The sequence below is a fragment of the Styela clava genome, chromosome 9, assembly GCF_964204865.1.
Source record: "Styela clava chromosome 9, kaStyClav1.hap1.2, whole genome shotgun sequence".
Classification (NCBI taxonomy): Eukaryota; Metazoa; Chordata; class Ascidiacea; order Stolidobranchia; family Styelidae; genus Styela; species Styela clava.
In genome coordinates this window covers 17433703-17447082 of record NC_135258.1, presented here as the reverse complement: position 1 = coordinate 17447082, position 13380 = coordinate 17433703, and positions in this window count along the sequence as shown.

Here is a 13380-nt window from a genome sequence, read left to right as displayed (position 1 = left end):
TTTGGTTCCATTAATTCCCAGCTTAGCTGCTATTAGATTTTGAGTCAATTATCTAACAAACCTTTCCTTAAATTCCGTAATTGTTTCCGTAACAAACTAGCCTGATGCAACTCCTTAAAGAAGCAACTATTGAATGAGGTAGAAAACATACATTCGATTTGACAAGAGCTGTATAAAGTACCACAGAACGGATGAAATAAAAACGTAAAGAATAAAATTTCGATTAAAAAAAAAAGTTCAAATCCGCGAGGTGACGGAGGGGACGTTAAGAAACGCAGCTTCACATGATAGCGAACGAGAGCTAGTGATAAAATATCATAGAGTATATTTTAACGAACGAGCATAGTACTTTTAGATAAAACGAATGGCAGTTCACAATTCCTTTTAATCTCAACCCCATCTGAAAGCAATCATATATCAGCCATCCAGGCGTATATGCCTCACTAGCTTCTTTCTGAGACCTGTCTTCGCGCCAAGTGATGAATCTACAACTGAAAGGTTGCTATTCATACATTATGATATAAATATGAACAGACGAAGTGTGCTTTTTCGAGAAAGAAAATGATTATTAATTCAGTAAGGTGTTTCTTTGCGTTATCTGTCTTGAGTCGAAGTAATAAACGAAGCGAGAGGGGAACAACTGCTTTGTGTAACTGATTAGGGCGACTGCAAGTCAGACTTAAATAATTAATTAACGAGAAACGATGCTTTTGTTTGTGACGTTCGACATGCTTTTAGGTTATTCCAAATTACAGGTGACAGTCATGGCTGTTAGCAAAATGATGAAAATCAATTTGAATTTATGGGTATTTCAGTCACGCATCCATTTCACTTCGTCCACTGATGTACATCTGGTAGAATTTTCTAGTGTTTCATCCAACTGGAGGTAATAAAAGTATACAGTCTAAAAATGAACTACACTTTTTATTAGCTTATATTGGCATTCTCAAACAATACTAGCGCTGAAAGTTTATGCCAAAGCCCAAAGTCAGAAACAAATTTCAAATTGAACTATCTAAGAACATATATCAAATATATGCATCCGCAATTATCTCTAGATAAAATTTTAAAAGATTTGTGTTATTCTACAATTTGCATAATAAATATCCTACCTAATTCCAATTGTGATTTTAATTGTTTCGATTTCCATAGCTGTCACAATTTCAGTTCAAACACTGTGTAATATGGTAATTATTTTGGAATCGTTGTTTCATTCATTTTATCATTTCGTTTGTCTTGACTGCTTGCAATCATAAAATATTTCACTGCGATCAACTTACATGGTATGGAATACCAGCGCGCTATTACTATCTCATGTATGGTGGCCCATCGTTGTCACGCGTAAAATTGAAAATAAAAATAAAAAATAAAATAAAAAACCGATAATAAAAAAATTTTTGTGAAAAAACATAAAAATAATTAAAAAAAAAATGAAAAAAAAAAATTAAAATTAAAAAAAAATAAATAAATGAAAACGAAAAAAAAAAAAAAAAAAAAAATGAAAAAAAAAAAAAATTAAAAAAAAAAAATTGAATAAAAAGAAAATAAAAAGGTTGACAACGATGGTCCGCCTCGTGGCCCATCGTTGTCACGCGTTTTTATTTTTAGAAAATTTGCTTCTGCTTGGGACCAACGTTGTCAGGCATAATCCTACGCGCACAAATGTGTTCCCTGGGTTTCAAACTCACTACTGATTTTCTTGAGCAATATTCAATATGAAAATGTTCTATAAATTCTCCATGCTACAAGTTCAACAAGAAGTAATATATTTATAATAATGATAAGAGAATATAGAATTGAATACGAAAATTCGGAAAATTTGTTTTTACGTGTATAAGGTAATTTGGAGAATGCTGCTTAACTACTCAGTTGTCTGGACACTCGCGATGCCGGTACCGTACCGTCTTACCAAATACCGGTAGTCGGTTATAGTCGCTTTGCGTCTGATCGTACCGGTAGCCATACAATCACTCATCATCTCCCATTCTTTCACGAGTGATTGCATGGGTACCGGTACGGTCAGACGATACCGTACCGGCATCGCACGAGTGTCTGAGCAGTTAAGCAGCATTTTCCAATTAAATTACCTTCTGCACGTAAAAACAAATTTTCGTATCCAATTCTATATTCTCTTATCCTTATTATAAATATATTGCTTGTGGTTGAACTTGTAGCATGGAGAATTTGTAGAACATTTTCATGTTGAATTTATTGGATATTGGTCATGAAAATCAGTAGTGAGTTAGAAACCCAGGAAACACATTTGTGCGTGTAGGAATAAGTCTGACAACGTTGGTCCCAAGCAGCATCAAATTTTCTAAAAATAAAAACGCGTGACAACGATGGGCCACGAGGCGGACCATCGTTGTCAACCTTTTTATTTTCTTTTTATCCAATTTTTTTTTTCAATTTTTTTTTTTTTTTTAATTTTTTTTTTTAATTTTAATTTTTTTTTAAATTTTTTTGTTTGTTTTATTTTTCAATTTTTTTTTTTAATTTGAATTTTTTTTTATTTCTTTTTTTTCAATTATTTTTATGTTTTTTCACAACTATTTTTTTATTTTCGCTTTTTCATTTTATTTTTTCATTTTTTTTTTAAATTTTACACGTGACAACGATGGGCCACCATACTCATGCGATTGTTGTCAAGATTATGGCAGTGGTTTTAAGAATTTTAGAATTTCATTTCGGGTTATTATTTGAAACGCAACAATGGACTAAAACCTTATAACTCATATTAAAAAATTATATATGTGCCGTTTCTACAAATTTGAACTTTGATTTCTCTGATTGCTCATGGACCGCACAACGAAAGTGGCTCACCAATTAATTTTTAAAACGACGCAAGCTCAATTTTTTACAGCATAAATTCGCGCTTAGCAAAGTTGTCAAGCTTATTATGAAGCAAAGATAGAAAAATTCCTGCTATTTGCGATCGTAATGCAGACGAACATATCCACGACACTTTTTTCACGGACATGATTGTACTTTTAAAAAAGTATATTCATGTTTGGAAAGAAAATAGCAAGTATTGCCTATCGCTATCATACCAATGCTTTTACATAGAACAACAGAGCGGGAAACCAAGTAGACTAGATTCAACATTTGGGTTTTAACAGGAGAGACGCGATATGAGGTCCGAATTTTAACAGTTCGTTTCAATTGAATACCATTTTGATTAAGCAATTAAAATTTGTAGATGTGGTTTTTAACCTGATAACTCCAGTTCCATCTGGATTTCCGAAATTTCAAAGTCTTAATTCCCAATCATCTTGTCGAATATCGAAAATTATCAAATTGTTGCTGCTACTAATCTTTGTGACTATTGGTCAGACTATAAGCTCGTAGTTCTGATTTGAATGTCTATCTATCCTAATATTTTAAGCGAATGTTAAACGTAAAATTCACCACACATGAAATTTTAATGCCTGGATTTTGTGAACGATTCTACTACAAGCCGTTCCGTTTTTGAATCAGTTTCAGCTGAATGATTTTCGAGCACATATATATCCATGATACCGCTTACAGAAATTGCGGTACCGTATTATATGACTTTCGTATTTCAATCTTTGTATACATATATATTTTTTATAGTTCTATTAAAACTAGTGATATAGACTTTGTGAATATGTATTATCATCTATATTGAAATTGGGTACTCCCGTTGTATGCGTACCAGGGTAGGGCCAGGTAGGCTTATCATACGTCCCGGTTTAGCCGGGAAAATTCCGGTTTCAGCATGTTTTTCTGCCGTTCCGGCGATAGACTTAAAGGTCCCGGTGTTGCACTTGCAGTACGACAGTCATGAATAATTTTCTATTTGATACTATTACAAAATTATTTTTTGTTAACGGAGGCAGCCGATTTACCATTGATTTGGGTCTCACTTAACTAGTTCAGATAAGGAGAAAAATTGTTATGTCATAGTTATGATATGAAGTATGAACCATGCGTTAGTTAAATCACCCAACTGTACTGTCGATGAATCATCAAAATGCCGGAAACAAAGTGCAAGTTTTTCAATGAGTTGAACAATTTTCATTATTTGAAGCAAAGACCAATGAAGATTAATTTATTAGGATTTACAGATAATTTTGATGCCGTAATCTCCCCACAATGGTGTACTATAGAAAACGTTTAAACTATTACTGAGTCCTTGGAACCGAACCAGGGATGGCTTGTCCAATCCGCACCGTCACGGTTTGAGGCGCCGTCATGGTTAGGCCATAATTTTGTTCCGCTTTTCCTTATTTTAGTTTTATTACGAGTTCGGGGACTGTCTTTCTTAGCCAAGTGAATATCCGTCCATTTTTTCCAGTCACTTTACACAACTTGATGCAAAGTAGGCGAACAAATTTAGGTACCTATATATTGGTACACATACTTCTGGAGCGCCAGAAAATGTATATTGATTTCATTAGGTAGATAAGATTGAAGCATAGGAACTGAGTTAATGTACATAAGGTACTTACTTACTAAGTGTTGAAATTTGAGCCCTCCGTGATGAAAGTCACAAAAGTTTCTACCAAGCATTGTTTTCAGTTTTCGTTCGTTTAACCATACCGCTTTAAAGTAACACGCTTCAACATTGGTGGTGCTATAGAGTTGCCCTTCACGGCGGTTCCGCGAGTCTATGAATGTCGTACAGATTTTGAGATGTACATATTACATTGAATGCGTTTTACTGCCAAAAAATGTTGGTTTACTGGTTGTTTCTTACTCGTAGGATTGCGGAACATCCATATTCGTAGTTAACCAATGACTTTCCTAGTAAGTATTTGATACTCTGAAATCAATATGAGCTTGTTACATGCATCTGCTAATGCAAATGTTACTTGTTGTTCGTCGTACAGAATTAGATGAACTGGATTCAATTTTTTATACGTGAGACTATTTCGTCGCAGGGAATAAGTGTTTAAACCATATTTTTCAGTTTTCGATCAAATTCCAACCTGCGGATAACTTCACTTCAACAATACCTTTGCTGCATATGTGCGCCGCGCTATAGAAATAATCCTGGCAATTAAATTTAAGTTGCTTCTAAATTCTTTTGGATAAATTTTTCTTTATTTTCATAAGAGCAAATATTGTAATAATTTCATTGTTTTGTTGTCATAAATGATGACAAAATATCATTCGGAGAATGAAGTTTTTCTACCAAAAATAATTTGGTGAGAAACGGCCTTGTAACAATAAGGTGCTTTTCGTTTATATTTCATACATTTTGTATCCACAGACTTTCCTTAGTTTGGGTGTTGAAAAACTAACTCGAGCTGCTTTAAATGGCGGTATACAGAGAAAACTGAAATAATACTGAGGGTATATGACATTACAATTTTTTGTTAGCTGGGCAGAAATCGGGGCACACACCATACAGATCGTCTCGTTTCTCATGCAAAATACTGATGTTCGCTTTTGTTCAAATTGGTATATCAGTATATCACTCATGACTCATTTATGATTTATATTTAAACTTTCTGTACGCTTTCAATTCGTTAACACTCACTGGCATGCGATGAAGCGGTAAGTATGACTTTGGATACAATTAGCATATCCCCAGTAATATTGTCAAGGTATATACAAAATAGGGTGCTCCAGAAGTATGTGCACCAAGATATCGCACAACCTGAATCCTAACCGGTAAACACACATACTACGTTCAGGTTGTGCGACATCTTGGTGCGCATACTTCTGGAGTTCCCAAAATAGTTTATGGTCAACTCAGTCTTCCATTTAAAACTTTTTGCACAGAATGTGTCAGGCAGATAAATTAGAAAAGACTTGTGGAATAAGTTAAATCTAAATCAGGGAAACAAAACGTACGTTCCATAAGCACTTTTAGAGATGAGATATTGTCGACAGGTATATCAGTGATTTCTCAGCTACCAAAGTCAAAGTTGCATAATTTGAGAGTCTGAATACTGCACTGGTAGGATTAATTGAATTACGTAGCTCGGACTTGATTGTATCTATTTTTCGCATTTGCATATACAAGTCGAAGTTTTTAATGAGTCACCCATTGGCAACTGACTTTGAAATAAAGTGAACATGCAAATTAAAAAAAAATAAATTCATTTCTAACGAAAAATTATCCAAAACTAATATAACTTAAAGTATTTTAAAAATATAATTAATAACATTTTATATTGTCATTATTTTCGTGACATTTGGCTAGGCAGTGAAACAATGCAACAATAACGCAATTCAACAATTGAACTTATTCAAAATACCACGAACCTTCACTTTGACATGATAATTAATTGAAGAATACGAACATTTATATTATTCGTTTGTTAGTTATGCGGTGTTTGTGCCATGGTTTCGAAGTGCAATCCATTATTTGTACAATAACTTCATTATTTAGAATTTACAACAAGATGATATGATTACAGTATGATTAAAAATGATTGAATAAACATCAGTCAAAACAACTGCGGGGATTAGAATCATGCAGATACAGATTTGTAGCAGATCAGCATACAATTATTTGCTTTAACAAATCTTCATCTTCAACGTCGGAGATTTTTCTTTTTATATATATTCATCAAATATGTAAAACACATTTGATCGGTACAGTTACAGCCTTAAACTCACTAATCACAGGAAATATGCATGTACAATAATATAAATACCATCAATTATTGTACATATATCTTAAAAGTTTCCATTTTTGAATGAACCGTTCAATTTTGCTCACTTCATACAGATATGTAGTAAAAACATTGAACAGAGGTTTCTTTTTTTTTTTATCTTACAACGATTTGGATAAAACCGGGAAGCTAGAAGTTTACAGATACACAATTTGTTATAAAAATTACATACACATCCCAACATGCAATCTCTTTTGGAAAAGTTAAAATTTGTTCCTGTTTTCGAAGATATTCACCTGTTCAGAGATTCTCAAAACTGCTGAACAATTTTACAATCATAAAAAAGTGGCTAGTATTTTCAACATTACAGAAATCACCTAACTTCGATGAAACAAGTTCAAATTTAAACAATCTATCGTTTAGTACTATGGCAACATGAAACATCTTCATATGAAATGATTGCAATTTAGTTTCAACAGTACAATATAAAATATACATATACATTTTATTCAAATTAAAGTCATTCTTTAAAAAAATCAGATCTGCCCATTTTTTTCTTGATGTAGCATAAATTTGATCAGGTTCGATATTTCATAGATACCTTTATTTACTTGTCCCGATTCGAATGTTTCAGAATAAAAATGAGATGCATTCTCTTCAAGGTCACTTAATGCACTAAAATCAATACAGTGTCCAATATTACACAACCAATAATCAGGTACTCCAGTGAGGCGAAAATAATTTACATATTCTTCATCACTATATTGCATGCCATATTTTTCAGTCAATTCTCTATAAGTAAACAAATTACCCGCATTTGCTAAGTGTTTTACTTCGTTTATACCATGATCATACCAAGACTTGATATAAAATTGTTGTACCATATAGGTTGATCAAAATTTGACATTTTCCAATCAAAAATGACATTTTTATGGAAATGCCAGTTTTTAAATACATTTTGTATGAATGTTAAAGGTAAATGCTTCACAACATATGAACTTGAGCTCAATTTTACTTCAAGCATTGTTTAAAACAGTAATTGTCAGCACATCCATCAAGCCATTTTCCACACTGGGTTAATTTCCTCGTTCAAGAGTATTTGATGTATTTCATATTCTGGGCAATAACAAATTTTTTTTCTAAATTTATCATATTTATACCTTCTATTTCTTTGGGCCAATCCAGGTATTTCGTTTTATCCGCTCCCAAGTTGAACCCCATACAAATACATATATAGTTCTATTTAATTCAGTTAAGAAACATCAATTGGTAACTTGTGTTTATGACGTTGGAGATGACGAGTCATTCTAATTCTCCGTGTCAAAATAAGGTGACAATTCATTCTCATTTTCTTTATTTTTTTTTTTAAAGGTGATGTGACGTTTTCTTTTTCATCCCATTTTTCCACTGTCCTATTTTTCTTCAGCTGAGGTCGTGCTAAAGAGCGACGGTTAAAAGCTACCTTATATTGATCAAACCATTGAAGAATATCCCCTGGCGATCTCTGCAATGATGCTATTATGACATTTACATCTTCTTCAGTTGAATGACGCTCCTGGATTTCACATTCTCCAACCAAATGTTTGAACATAGTATCCAATTTTTTTATTCCCTAGTTTTACGCCCTTTTCCATCAAGAGGCGACTCGTTCCAACCATTACGTCTGCGCTGAAGTATCGAGAGAAATATTTCTCGACGGGCATAGAACCTATATGCGTTTTCAACACCTTGAAGTTAAATCTATTTCCATTGAAAGCAAGAATACACAATGGTTGTGTCTGCCGTTTCAAAAAATCAGCAGATAGTGTGTTTGTGAGCAAACTCCACGGTAGTTTCTGACGTAGCAAGAGATCTTTCCGTGTTAAGTCAGTTAGGTCTACTGCTACTGGTTCGACAGTTCTTTTGGGGTCGACAGATATTCGAATCTTTTCCTGTATCACTGAATATGGATTTACATTTTCCGTGACATCGAGATGGCATCTCGCAACGGCAGACATACAAAATTCTGTGATTTTTCGATCTCGCAAGTCAGTAGTTTCTAGGTCGAATATGACATAGGTTGCCATTTTTGAACTTTCTTGGCCATCTACCTTGCTATTATCTCATCTACAAGCGGATTATCAACTCTAGATTTTTGATCGCTTTTAGAATCTTCCTCCTGATTTTCGCACGATGATCGGCACTGGAAATTTTTGAATTCTTTATACATGGAGACGACCAAACAAGCTTTAGCTAAAACAGTTGCACTTGACATAGCGTTAGTTTTGTTTGTGTGAAAGCTTGTTTAATGCTATTCTCTTTACGTACAGAAGAAATTACACGAGCGACTTCTTCAAAGTTCACCTGGTATAAATATTTTCTGCATTACCGATTTCATCAAAATATTTTATGAGCATTGAAATATCACATTCTGCAGACTTACGCCAAACAAAACAAATAAGTACAGTTTGTAATTTTAAAAAGTTTTCAAATATATTTTTTGAATTGCTTTGTGAAATTTTTTTTTCCGGATCGGAATTTAATCGAAGCAACAACTTATCGTAAATTCTTGGCATCTGGATTACTCCGTCGGTTGGTGGCTTTTTAAATACATCGAGAACACAGACAACAATCAACTCAATTTCGTTGTGTCTGATTGACTTTCACGAGCAAATGATGTAAATACAAAGCTTCTGATTTCACATAAGTTTCATGTTTTAATTAATATTTATATTTATTCTTAACATAGTTCATTACAACGCCATCTAATGTGTGCATCAGTCACAAAACGTTGAGAGATATTGGTTTAGAGTCACGATATTAAAATATGTAGACAAAAGGACGGGGAGCAATTCGAGTCAACTGCTTGGAAATCGTCCTTTTCAATCGTTTACAATTGCTATCTGCTTCTGGCGTAGTCCCAACCTTGACTGACTGCTCGCCCAGCAGAACGTTGTCATCATATATTTGTATACAAGTTGTAATATAGTGTACAGCAAATCGTCAATAGGTCGGAAGCCCTAAAAGTAAACATTAAAGATTCGCACGTGGGAAACTGAGGTTCATAGTTAATAAAATATCATTAGGTGATTCAGAGTATTATAATGAATAAACGAACCCGATCTGCATTTTCTGCGGGACGTACAATATTATTCATAATCAACACCGCTGTATTATACTTCAATTAACATCTTTGGATGTTCACTATCGTTAAGCCTAATCATGATGTTTATTGTAACCATTATCCCCACTTCCATACTTGAATGTCTACGTCCTCGTGAACTACCTCTTAAAAACCACAATGCAAACAGACGTCGTCCGGTTCGGCACATCTAACGTATTGCAAAGAGTGAATATGTCAGTAATCCACGGCGATCATCTTGCAATACCAAATTTATTCAAAATGTACACTTAAATATACTAGTAGTCTAGTATATACTATATAAGTTTGAGACTTTAGATATGGGGTATCTAATCGATCTTGTGGTTCTTTTTCGTATCCAACTCACTATCAGTAAGTTTTCAAATTTTGGAAAATCATGCCGAATCTATTTTAGAGCTCGGTATAGATAATATAGGCAAACTTCGCCCGCGGAACAAATCCGTCCCGTTGGGAAATATAATATGGCCCGCCAGATGCTGCCATGATTTATACTTTTAACCAGTGGCGGCGCGTGGTCATTTTGACAACCGGGGCAAGCTACTGCGGGACCAAGTCACCCCCATCTACGGGGACAGGATGAGCGCTGTAAGTTCTTCCATCATTTTATGAGTATAAAAACCATTCCATCGGTAACAACCAATCGGCAAAAGCGACAATTTTTAACGATAAGAAAGTGTCTTTAAAACCGGTCCAAGTCAAGGGATTAATAAATATAGACATAGTTTATTTTGAAACCTCTTTCAAAAGGAAAGGCAATATTTACCCAGATAAATACAATGACATATTAACAGAAACTTCGGGAAAGCAGACAAAACCTAAAATAAGGTTTAAAACGTTACTATGAAGAAAGGAAAGTTAATGCAAAGATAAGGACATGCGTCGCTCACTCATAGATATATATATGCTGCTAGACTTCTACTGCTTGAACATATATGCAACACGCCGCGGTTTCTTGGAAGCAAAATGCTCAATAACGCGCTGATTAAAGTCATGCATCCCAGAAATAACGTCTCTGTGAATGGATAAAACAGCCAAGGAATTTAATCTATCTTGCTTCATTGTGTTTCTGAGATACGTTTTAATACGCTTCAGCGTGCTGAATGTTCGCTCTGCGTCGGCGGAAGAAATAGGCGTCGTCAAAATGATGTCCAGAAATTTTGCAGACGCCACAAAGGTAGTTACTAGAGTGTTATCTATGAGGAACCCATAGAGCGCGCAAGTTGATGTGATGTTCAAAAAAGTTTGATTGGTGTATATACATCGCAATTCATTTTCCAATTTACCCACGTTTATCATGGGGTAAAATTTGGAGACAGTAGCCAACAAATGGATGGGAAATTGACGTGCAAATTTTGAAAAATTTTTGGGGTTCATCAAAGAGAACGCGGCAAGGTGTTCAGTGCGCGGACGATCGCCTATTTGATTCACCAGAATGTTACAGCATTCCTTTGCAGACAAAATCAAACGCTGCGTTGTTTGCCCGCGGCGTAAAGAAGCACTCCATGTGTCGTCGTATTTTATTGTTTCTCGGTTACGAGATACAGCATCGCAGAAGTCTGAAATACACGACTGCACAGACGCTCCGTCCATTAGCCTTGACTGCAATGCGCCGTATAATACATCCACGTGATAGAATATTGTGGAGAAAAAATGAAAACTCACCATCTTCTAGCAGACGCTTTAGACCTGCCGCTTCCCTCACAGGGCGTTCGTCCCAAACCGGAGAGCTCTGAATGCCATTGAAACACTCAATGAGCTCAGACCTAATTTCGGACACGCCCTGCACCACGCGTGATTGGAAGTTCCAACGTGTTGGTGCACAAGCTGGGAGACGGCGGTTACATATCTGGCGAAGGAGGTCAGAGCGCTTCGGCGAAACGGAAAAAAAATGAAGAAAACCCCGAAACATTTGCAAAAAATATACGGACGAGAGGGGTATCAAGACACATATTTTTAATAACGAGGTTAAATTGGTGTGCATAACAATGTAAAAAATGCGCATGAGGAAAATCTTCTTTTATATAAACTTAAAACCATGTTTCGACCCACTCATGACTGCCGCGCCGTCATAAGTTTGAGCTATCAATTTTGATTTCGCGTTGTAAGGCTGTAACACTTCTTTCAGTACAGCCGATATCCCGCAAGCCGTGCGATCAACGATTGGTACAAAGCTGTGAAATCTCTCGGTAGGTTTACCATCTTCCACAAACCGAAAAATCACAGCCAGTTGGAAAACGCACGTGATGTCAGTTGTCTCGTCAGACTGAATCGAAAGGAACTGGCAATTCTCAATTTCCAGAGCCAAATGTTGTAAATAAATTTTATACATTGAGTCGAGCAAATCATTTTTGGATATCCTTAGATGTCCCTTTCGAAACAGTTGCGGCATCAAGATGATCTCTCAATACTGTATCTAGGGATGCGGTGTATTCCATCATATCCAAAAATACCCCTCTATTAGAAGAGCCAGTCCGTTCATCGTGCCCACGGAGGGACAGCTCGTGACAACCAATGAACTTCAAAACATCTATCAATCGACCGAGAACATGGCGGTTTTTCTCGACGTTTTGGTTGTGCCGACGAATAGAAACCGCGCGTCCTTCATCCAACTGTCCTGCAATATTAACATTTCCGAATGTTCGGTATTTACTGCATTGTCCAGATGCTCCATAGAAGATTGATAATCCCTGGCACGCTCGGAAAGATGTTTAAGATCTCTAAAACCAAATTTACACCAACGTGAGTCAGGGCGGTAGCAAAAAGTAGGCAATAAAAACAAAAAAGTGCATTTTTGTCCTCGCTGTAACACAACCATTCGTGTTTTTTATACCAAGTTTTGCGCAGAATGTACGCCGACGCTTTCCTCCGTCATGGGATTGTTCCAGTGAACAATTTTTTGGTTGATAAGGCCCAAGACGTTGTACCTCTAATTTTTGTTCCAGCGGCAGCTGCGAAAACAGAGTGCGAAGTAGTGCATCAACCTTATTTATGGTGGCCCATCGTTGTCACGCGTAAAATTTAAAAAAAATGAAAAAATAAAATGAAAAAGCGGAAATAAAAAGATAGTTGTGAAAAAACATAAAAATAATTGAAAAAAAAAGAAATAAAAAAAAAAATTAAAAAAAAAAAAATTAAAAAAAAAGATTAAAATTTTTTTTTTTTTTTAAATTTTATTTTTCCATTTTTTTTCGTTTTCATTTTCAATTTTTTTTTTTCTAATTTTAATTTTTTTTATCATTTTTTTTTCAATTATTTTTATGTTTTTCACAACTATTTTTTTATTTTCGGTTTTTTATTTTATTTTTAATTTTTTTTTTTCAATTTTACGCGTGACAACGATGGGCCACCATACTTATTCATTATGAGGTCTAAGGCTAAGAAATGCGAAGCCGGAAAGAAGTGAGGAGCTCAAAAGGAATGTGGAAAATCGAAAGCAAATGGACTAAAGGTCTCTAACTGATTTAAATAGCGAAACAAGCGACAAAAACGAAGGCGAGGAAACTATCAACTCTTCAAGCAACCAACGAACGAGATGGAATGTGTGAATATGTTAACACGTTGTTGTAAGAAACGTCGGCATTGTGTCGTCATAATTTCGGGGCTAGCCCCGATGATTTAGTAAAAGAAACAGAAAACAAACGAGACAAA